Raw genomic sequence first — 8,812 nt, 5'->3', positions numbered from 1 at the left:
ACCGTAGGTGCTCTCCTCCCTAGATTGCTACTACTGAGGTAGTTGTCTCCTCCCTAGATTGCTACCCGCGGTAGTTGCTCTCCTCCTAGATTGTACTCTGGGTAGTTGCTCTCCTCCCTAGATTGTACCTGGTAGTTCTCCCTCCCTAGATGTACTCTGGTAGTTTTCTCCTCCCTAGATTGTACTCTGGTAGTTGTTCTCCTTCCCTAGATTGTACTCTGGGGTAGTTGTCTCCTCCCTAGATTGTACTCTGGGTAGTTGTCTCCTCCCTAGATTGTACTACTGGGTAGTTGCTCTCCTCCCTAGATTTACTCTCGGGTAGTTGCTCTCCTCCCTAGATTTACTCTGGGTAGTTGTTCTCCCTCCTAGATTGTACTCTGCACGGTAGTTGCTCTCCTCCCTAGATTTGTACTCTGGGTAGTTTCTCCCTCCCTAGATTTTGTATCTGGGTAGTTGCTCTCCTCCCTAGATTGTACTCTGGGTAGTGCTCTCCTCCCAGATTGTACTCTGGGTAGTTGCTCTCCTCCCTAGATTGTACTCTGGTAGTTGCTCTCCTCCCTAGATTGTACTCTGGGTAGTTGCTCTCCCTCCCTTAGATTGTACTCTGGTAGTTGCTCTCCTCCCTAGATTGTATCACGGTAGTTTCTCCTCCCTAATTGTACTCTGGTTAGTTGCTCTCCTCCTAGATGTACTCTGGGTAGTTGCTCTCCTCCCTAGATTGTACTCTCTGGTAGTTGCTCTCCTCCCTAGTATGTGACTCTGGGTAGTTTTCTCCTCCTAGATTGTTCTCCTCCCTTAATCTTTGTAATGATCTCATCCTCATTATCTCTCCCGCTCTCTCTCTCCCTCTATTTCTCTCCCTGTCTCTCAAGCTCTGCTCTCCTTCTCTCTCCTTTTCATCTCTTTCCCTCTCTCACATCCCTATATCTCTGTTTTTGCATCTCTTCCTTGCTATCTCTCTCCCCTTCTCCTTTTCTCTCGTAAGGTCTCTCTCTCTCCCTGCCCCTTCTCCTTATTCTTCTCTTTTCTCAGGTGTGGTTTACCTCTCTCCCTCTCTTCTCCTTTCTCTCCACGTCTCTCTCTCTCCTCTCTCCCCTTCCTTTCTCATATCTCTCTCCCGTCCCCTTCTCCCCTTACTTTCTCAGATCTAGGGAGGAGAGCAACTACCCAGAGTACAATCTAGGGAGGAGAACAACTACCCAGAGTACCATCTAGGGAGGAGATAAACTACCCAGAGTACCATCTAGGGAGGAGATAAACTACCCAGTGTACAATCTAGGGAGGAGAGCAACTACCCAGAGTACAATCTAGGGAGGAGAGCAACTACCCAGAGTACATTCTAGGGAGGAGAGCAACTACCTGGAGTAAAATCTAGGGAGGAGATTAACAATCTGGTGTCCCTAGTTGAGAAACGTAGCCACAGGGAGCCAAACGAGGTGATAGCAGAGATATACAAAGAAGGATGAAAAGTAAAGATGATGAACTCAGGAAGACAGGACACAGTGGACATAGAATTGTTAAAGGGGTGAAAAGGTATGTGAAAAGTGGAATGAAAGATGGAGAGAGTGAAAGCGGAGAGGAAAGATAGCTAGACAGACACAGAAGTCCCCTGGAGAGAGGAGGAGAGAGTAAAGATATCTAGACAGATACAGCAGGCCCCTGGAGAGAGGAGAAGAGAGTAAAGGAGGCCTTGGACGAGAGCAGAGCTCCAGTATTCACAGCATGACAGGAAACATTGCCCTCCCTTATCTCACCCCAGAGCTCACACTCCTTATGGATGATTGACACTGCCACTGGCCAATCCCTGCCTATCCTACATCTGAGATCACCAGTGTTAGCCAATCACCTCCAGGTCTAAAAAGCCATATGGTAGATTAAACAGATGAAGTTTGTGACAGCAGGTCTGCCTGACTCAGATAAAGACTCTTTAGAGTTTTGGCACAGAGTGTAGGGAGAGCAGTGTTTGGGGTCACTAAAATGGAAGGTTAGAGTTATATTCACAGGATACACAAAGCCTTAGTGACCTGAACTAGTCACAGTTGTGATTCCTCATGAGTGAAGGGATTGCTATTTATATATACTGGCAGTTTCCTGGTCAAAATTTTAGAGCAGTATTCAGTATTTTCCCACCCTGGTTCGTTCCCAGTACTCCACCAACAGTATACTCGGTCCTCCGAGTTACCCAAAATTAGAACGGTCCTCAGTTACCCCAACGAACCACAGAACTGTCGTCCTCCAGTACCCCAACAAGAACCGGGTCCTCCAGTACCCAACAGAACACAAACTGGTCCTCTAGTACCCCAACAGAATCCGGGTCCTCCAGTACCCAACAGAACCGGTCCACCATACCCCAGCAGAACACAGAACCGGTCCTCCCAGGACCCCAAACAGAACCGGTTCCTACCAGTACCCGAACAGAATACCGGTTCCTCCAGTACCCAACAGAACACAGAACCTGGTCCTCCAGGTTGCCCAACGAACCGTCCTCCAATAACGCCAACAAGAACCGGGTCCTCCAGTACCCCAACAGAACCCGGAGTCCTCCTAGTTGACCCAGGCAAACACAAAGACCGGTCCTCCAGTAACACCACCAACAAGAACCGCGTCCGTCCTCGCTCAGTACCACAACAGAAACGGTCCCAGGTATCCCAACAGAACAAATAACCGGTCCTCCAGTACCCAAGAGAAAGCGGTTCCTCAGTATCCACAGAACACAGAACCGTCCTTCCAGTACCCCGACAGAACCATTACCGGTCCTCCAGTATCCACAGTAACACAAAACCGGTACTTCAGTACCCCTGACATGAACGGTTCCTCCCAGTACCATCAGAAAGAAACACTAACCGGTCCTCAGTACCCAACAGAACACGAACCGGTCCTCCAGTACCCCAACAGAACCGTCCCTCCAGTACCCCACACAGACACACACAGAACCGGTCCCTCCAGTCACCCCAACAGGACACAGAACCGGTCTCAGTACCCCAACAGAACACACGAACCTGTCCTCCTATATCCCCAACAGACACACGCAGCCGGTCCTTCCAGTACCCAACAGGAGACAGCGGCAATGTCCTCCCAGTCCTCCCAACAAACCGTCCTCAGATACCCCACCCAGAACACAGTAACCGGTCTCCCAATACTCCCCAAATACAGACCGGTCAGCATACCACAACAGAACACAGACTCTCCACGCACGCGCCGGTGTGGTCCTCCAGCTACCCCACAGAACACAGAACTCGGTCCTCTCCACGCTACCCCCAACGCAGAGCTGTCCTCCATGCTACCCGATACAGATACAGCTAGAAACGGTCCTCCAGTACCCCATACAGAACGGTCACCTAGACCGCCGCAACAGAACACAGAACCGTCCTCTCGTACCCCAACAGAATCGTCCATCCAGTACAGCACAGAACACAGAACCGTCACTCCAATACCCCAACAGAAACCGGTCTCCCAATACCCCAAAGGAACACTGAACCTCGGTCCTCCCATACCCGGACAGAACCGGTCCCTCCAAACCCCAACAGAACCGTCCATCCAGTACCCCAACAGAAGCACTGAACCGGGGCCTCCAGTACCCCAACAGAAACAGAAACCGGTCCTCCAATACCCAACATCAACCGGTCCTTCAGTACCCAACAGACCACTAAACCGGTCTCCCAGTACCCCAACAGAACTAGGTCCTCCCGGTACCACAAACAGAACACAGAACTCACATAAGGTACTTCCGTACCCAACATAACTGGGTCCTCCAAGTACACAACAGAACACAGAACGGTAATCCGTACCCCAAACAGAACCGGGCTTCCAATACCCAACGAACGGTTCTCCGTACCGCCAATAGAACATCGGAACCAGTCCTCCAAAGCGACCCCAACAGAACACAGAACTGGTCCTCCAGGATATCCCACACAGAGCGAGCTCCTCCAATACCCCAACAGAACCGGTACTCACAGTACCCCAATCAGAACCGGTCCTCCAGTACCCACATAACGGTCCTCCCAGTACCCCAACAGATACCTCGGGTCCTCCAGACCACACAGAACACAGAACTGCGTCCTTCAGTACCCCAACAGAACACACTGAACCCAGTTCCTCCAGTATACCCACATGAAACACAAGAACTGGTCGCTCCAAGTACCACAGACAGAACCGGTCCTCCAACCCAACAGAACCGGTCCTCCGAAGTACCCCACAGAACACAGAACCAGTCCTCCCTGGATACCCAAACAGAACCGCGTCCATCCAGTAACCCCAAACAGAACCGTGCCTTCAGTACCCCAAGCACACGCGGTCTCTCCAGTAGCAACCCAGAATACAACGAACGGTCCTCCCTACCCACACAGCCATCAAGAACTGGTCCTCCAGTACCCCAAACAGAACGGTTCCTCCAGTACCCACAGAAACCGGTCCTCCGTAACCCCAATGACAGACGTCACTCCAAGTACCCGACAGAATTACCAGACAACGGTCCTTCAGTAGCCCCACAGAACACAGAACCGGTCCCTCCACAGTACCCCACAGAAACCGGGTCCTCCAGTACCCTAACAGAAACCGGTCCTCGAGTACCACAACAAGAACTGCCGGCATCGGGCTCCAGTCCACAGACTCCTCTTCTCGAGTAACCCCATTCGCAGAATCGGTCCTCCAGTCACCCCAACAGAATCCTCCTTCCAGTACCCCAACAGAACACAGAAACTGGTTCCTCCAGTACCCAACCAGAATCGTTCTCAGTACCCAACAGAACGGTCCACCAGTACCCCAGCAGAACAGTCAGAGACCGGTCCTTCCGCAAGTACCCCAACGGAACCGGTTCCTCCAGTACCCACAGAACCGGTCTCCAGTACCCAACAGACACAGAACCGGATTCCTCCAGTGCCCCCAACAGACCGATCCTCGCAAGTACCCCAAAGAACCGGTGCCTCCAGACCCGCAACAAAGAAAACCTGGTCCTCCATTACCCCAGAGAACACAAAAACCGGTCCTCCTGTACCACAACAGGAACCTGGTGCCTCCGGTACACCAGCAACAAGAAACGGGTCCTCCAGGGTGTATCCCAACAGAACACATAACCGGTCCTCCCAGTACCCACAGAAACGGTCCTTCCAGTATCCCCAACAGAACCAGAAACCGGTCCTCCAGTACCCAACAGAACACAGAACTGGGTCCTCCAGTACCCAACAGATCGTGTCCTCCAGTACCCAACGAACCGTCCACCGTACCCCAGCAGAACACAGAACGCGTCCTCCAGTTACCCCAACAGAACCGGTCCTCCAGTACCCCAACAGAACCGGTCCTCCAGTACCCAACAGGGAACACAGAACGGTCCTCCAGTGCCCCACAGACACCGGTCCTCCAATACCCAACAGAACGGTCCTCCAGTACCCCCATCAGAACCGGTCCTCCCAGTGCCCCCAGCAGCAGAACGACCAAAAACCCGGGTCTCCAGTACCACAACAGAACGCGTCCTCAGTACCACAACAGAAACGGTCCTCCAGTATCCAACAGAACACATAAACGGTGCCTCCAGTACCCAACAGACAGGTCCTCCAGTATACACCAACCAACATACAGATACCGGTCTCTCCAGTACCCCGACAGAACCACAGTTACCCGGTTCTCGAGTACCCAAACAGACACAAAACCGGTCCTCCAGTACCCCGACAGAACCGGTCTCCAGTACCCAACGAAAAATAACCGGTCCTTCCAGTACCGGCAACAGGACACAGGAAACCGGTCCTCCCCTCACCCAACAGAACCGGTCCTCAGTACACGCCCAACAGATACACAGAACCGCGGTCCTCTTGCAGTACCGCGCCACAGAACACGAACAGGTCCTGCAGTAGCCAACAGACACAGACCTGTCCCCCAGATACCCCAACAGAGACACAGACCGTTCCTCCGTGACCCCAAAACAGAACCGGGTTGCTCCATACCCCAAACAGATACAGAACCGGTCTCCCAATACCCCAACAGAAACCGGGTCCACCAGTACCCCAACAGAACACAGAACTGGTCCTCCAGTACCCCAACAGAACCGGGTCCTCCAGTACCCCAACAGAAACAGAACGGTCCTCCAATACCCCACAGAACGGTCCACCAGTACCACAAGAACACAGAACTGGTCCTCCAGTACCCCAGACAGAACACAGAACCGGTCCTCCAGTACCCCAACAGAACCGGTCCTCCGTACCCAACAGAGATCTGGCCTCCAGACCCAACAGAACGGTCCACCAGTACCCCAACGCAAGAACACTAGGATGGTTCCTCCAGTGCCCTAATCAAGAAAACCGGTCCTCCAGTACCCCAACAGCGAATACAGACCGTCCTCCCTATACCCCAAACAGAACCGTCCACCATCACCTCCAACCCAAGAACACAGACTGGTCCTCCAGGACCCACCAAGAATACCGGTCCTCCAAGTACCCAAGAGAGACACAGAAGACCTGGGGTCTCCAACTACCCGCACGAACCGGGTCCACAGTTACCACAACCAGAACACAGAACTGTCCCCAGACCCAAACAGAACACAGACCGTCTCCAGTACCCCACAGAACCGTCCCCAGTACCACACAGAAACTGGTCCACCAGTTGTACCCCACAGAACACAGAACCGGTCCTCCAGTACCCCAAACAGAACCGGTCCTCCAGTACCCCAACAGAACGGTCCTTCAGTACCCCAACAGAACCGGTCCTCCAGTACCCAACAGAACGGTCTCCAGTACCCCAATAGAACACAGAACATAAGGTAAATATACACATAGGACGGCCCTCAGGTGGATTAAATATAGACAATAGATTCCCCTCAGATTGGATTAAATATAGACAATTAAATTCCCCTCAGATGGATTAAATATAGACAATAGATTCCCTCAGCGCTGGATTAAACTATAGACAATAGATTCCCCTCTCAACAGGATAAATATAGACAATAGTTCCCCTCAGGTGGATAAAGTAGACAATTAGATTCCCCTTCAGTGGATTCATAATAGACAATAGATTCCCCTCAGTGAGTTAATATAGAACAGATAAGATTCCCCTCAGGTGGATTAAAATATAGATAATGATTCCCTCAGATGATATAAATATAGACAAATAGATTCCCCTCAGGGGTGATTAAACTATCAGATAAGAGATTCCCCTCAGATGGATTAGAAATATAGACAAGATTAGATCCCCTCAGATGGATTACATATAGACAATAGATTCCCCTCAGTGATTAAATATAGACAATAATTCCCCTCAGATGGAATTAAATAAGACATAGATTCCCTTCGATGGATAATATAGACAATAGACTCGCCCTCAGATGGATTTAAATATAGACAATAGATTCCCCTCAGATGGGATACCATATAGCCGATAGTGAGACTCTCCTCCTCGCAGATGGATCAAAATCTAGACATAGATTCCCCTCAGATAGGATGTTAAATATAGACAATTTAGATTCGCCCTCAGTGGATTAAATAGGGACATATTGATTCCCCTCAGATGGAATTAAATATAGACAATAGATTCCCCTCAGAGGATTAAATATAGACGCAATTAGACTCCCCTCAGATGGATGTAATAGTAGACAATAGGACTCTCAGCATGGATTAAATATTCACAGGTACATAGATGCTTGTAGATTTCCTTCCCTTCGACCCTCTGGCCCCATCCCCTCCATCACTCGCTCCTCCTCATCTCTCTCTCTCTCTCTTCTAAGAGCATTAGCGACAGCATCACAGCAGCACCCCATCTGAGATGTTAGAGGGGACAGCATCCCCCAGCTGAATGGAGAGAAGGCACGCATCACCCCATTCTGAATGATAGAGGGGACAGCATCAAGCCCATCTGAATGATAGAGGGGACGCATCACCATCGTGATGTAGAGGGGACAGCATCACCCCATCTGAATGAGAGAGGGACAGCTCACGCCCATCTGAATGGATAGAGGGGGCGCGATCACCCCATCTGAATGAGGAAGGGACAGCATTCACCCATAAGGTCGAGACCCAGCGGGGTACTCGAGCCGAATGACGACTGAGATGAGAGAGGGACAGTCAGTAATAGTCTGCATAATGGTTATTGTAGATAACAGAGCATGCAACCTTATCTGAATAGCATAGAGGGGACAATTGCATCACCACCCGTGTGTGAGTGGAGAGGGGACAGCATCACTGCACCACATCTGAGATGATGAGAGGGATACGCCAGCGAACCCCATCTGAATAGAGAGGGGAACAGCATCACCCTCTGGAATGATAGAGTGGGACAGCATCAACCATCTTGAATGAGAGAGGGACGCTCACCCCATCTGAATGATAGAAGGGGGACAGCATCAACCCATCTGAATGATTAAGGGAGCAGCATCCACCCGCATCATGAATGAGGAGGGGTGACAGCATCACCCCATCTGACTGAATAGAGGGCGGACAGCATCACCCAGCTGAATATAGATGGGGACAAGCATCACTCCCAATCAGATGAGAGAGGGTAGGCAGTGCCTCTCATCTGAATAGAGAGGGGACTCAAGCATCACCCCATTCTGAATTGAAGAGAGGGGACAGCAATCACCCTCAGCTGAATGAGAGAGGGGACAGGCATCCACTCCAGTCTGAATGAGAGGAGCGGACAGTCTCAACCCATTGATATGATAAGGGGACAGCATCACCCATCTGAATGAGAGAGGGGACAGCATCTAACCCATCTGAATTGATAGAGGGGAACAGCAGCAAACCCATCTGAATGAGAGAGGGGTCCCAGCATGCAACCCCATTCTGAATGAGAGTAGAGGGGACAGCTCACCCATCTGAATAGATAGAGGGAC

The sequence above is a fragment of the Salvelinus sp. IW2-2015 genome, unplaced genomic scaffold (assembly GCF_002910315.2).
Source record: "Salvelinus sp. IW2-2015 unplaced genomic scaffold, ASM291031v2 Un_scaffold3435, whole genome shotgun sequence".
Classification (NCBI taxonomy): Eukaryota; Metazoa; Chordata; class Actinopteri; order Salmoniformes; family Salmonidae; genus Salvelinus; species Salvelinus sp. IW2-2015.
The sequence above is the reverse complement of the archived record's forward strand: the minus strand, read 5'-3'. Positions refer to the sequence as shown.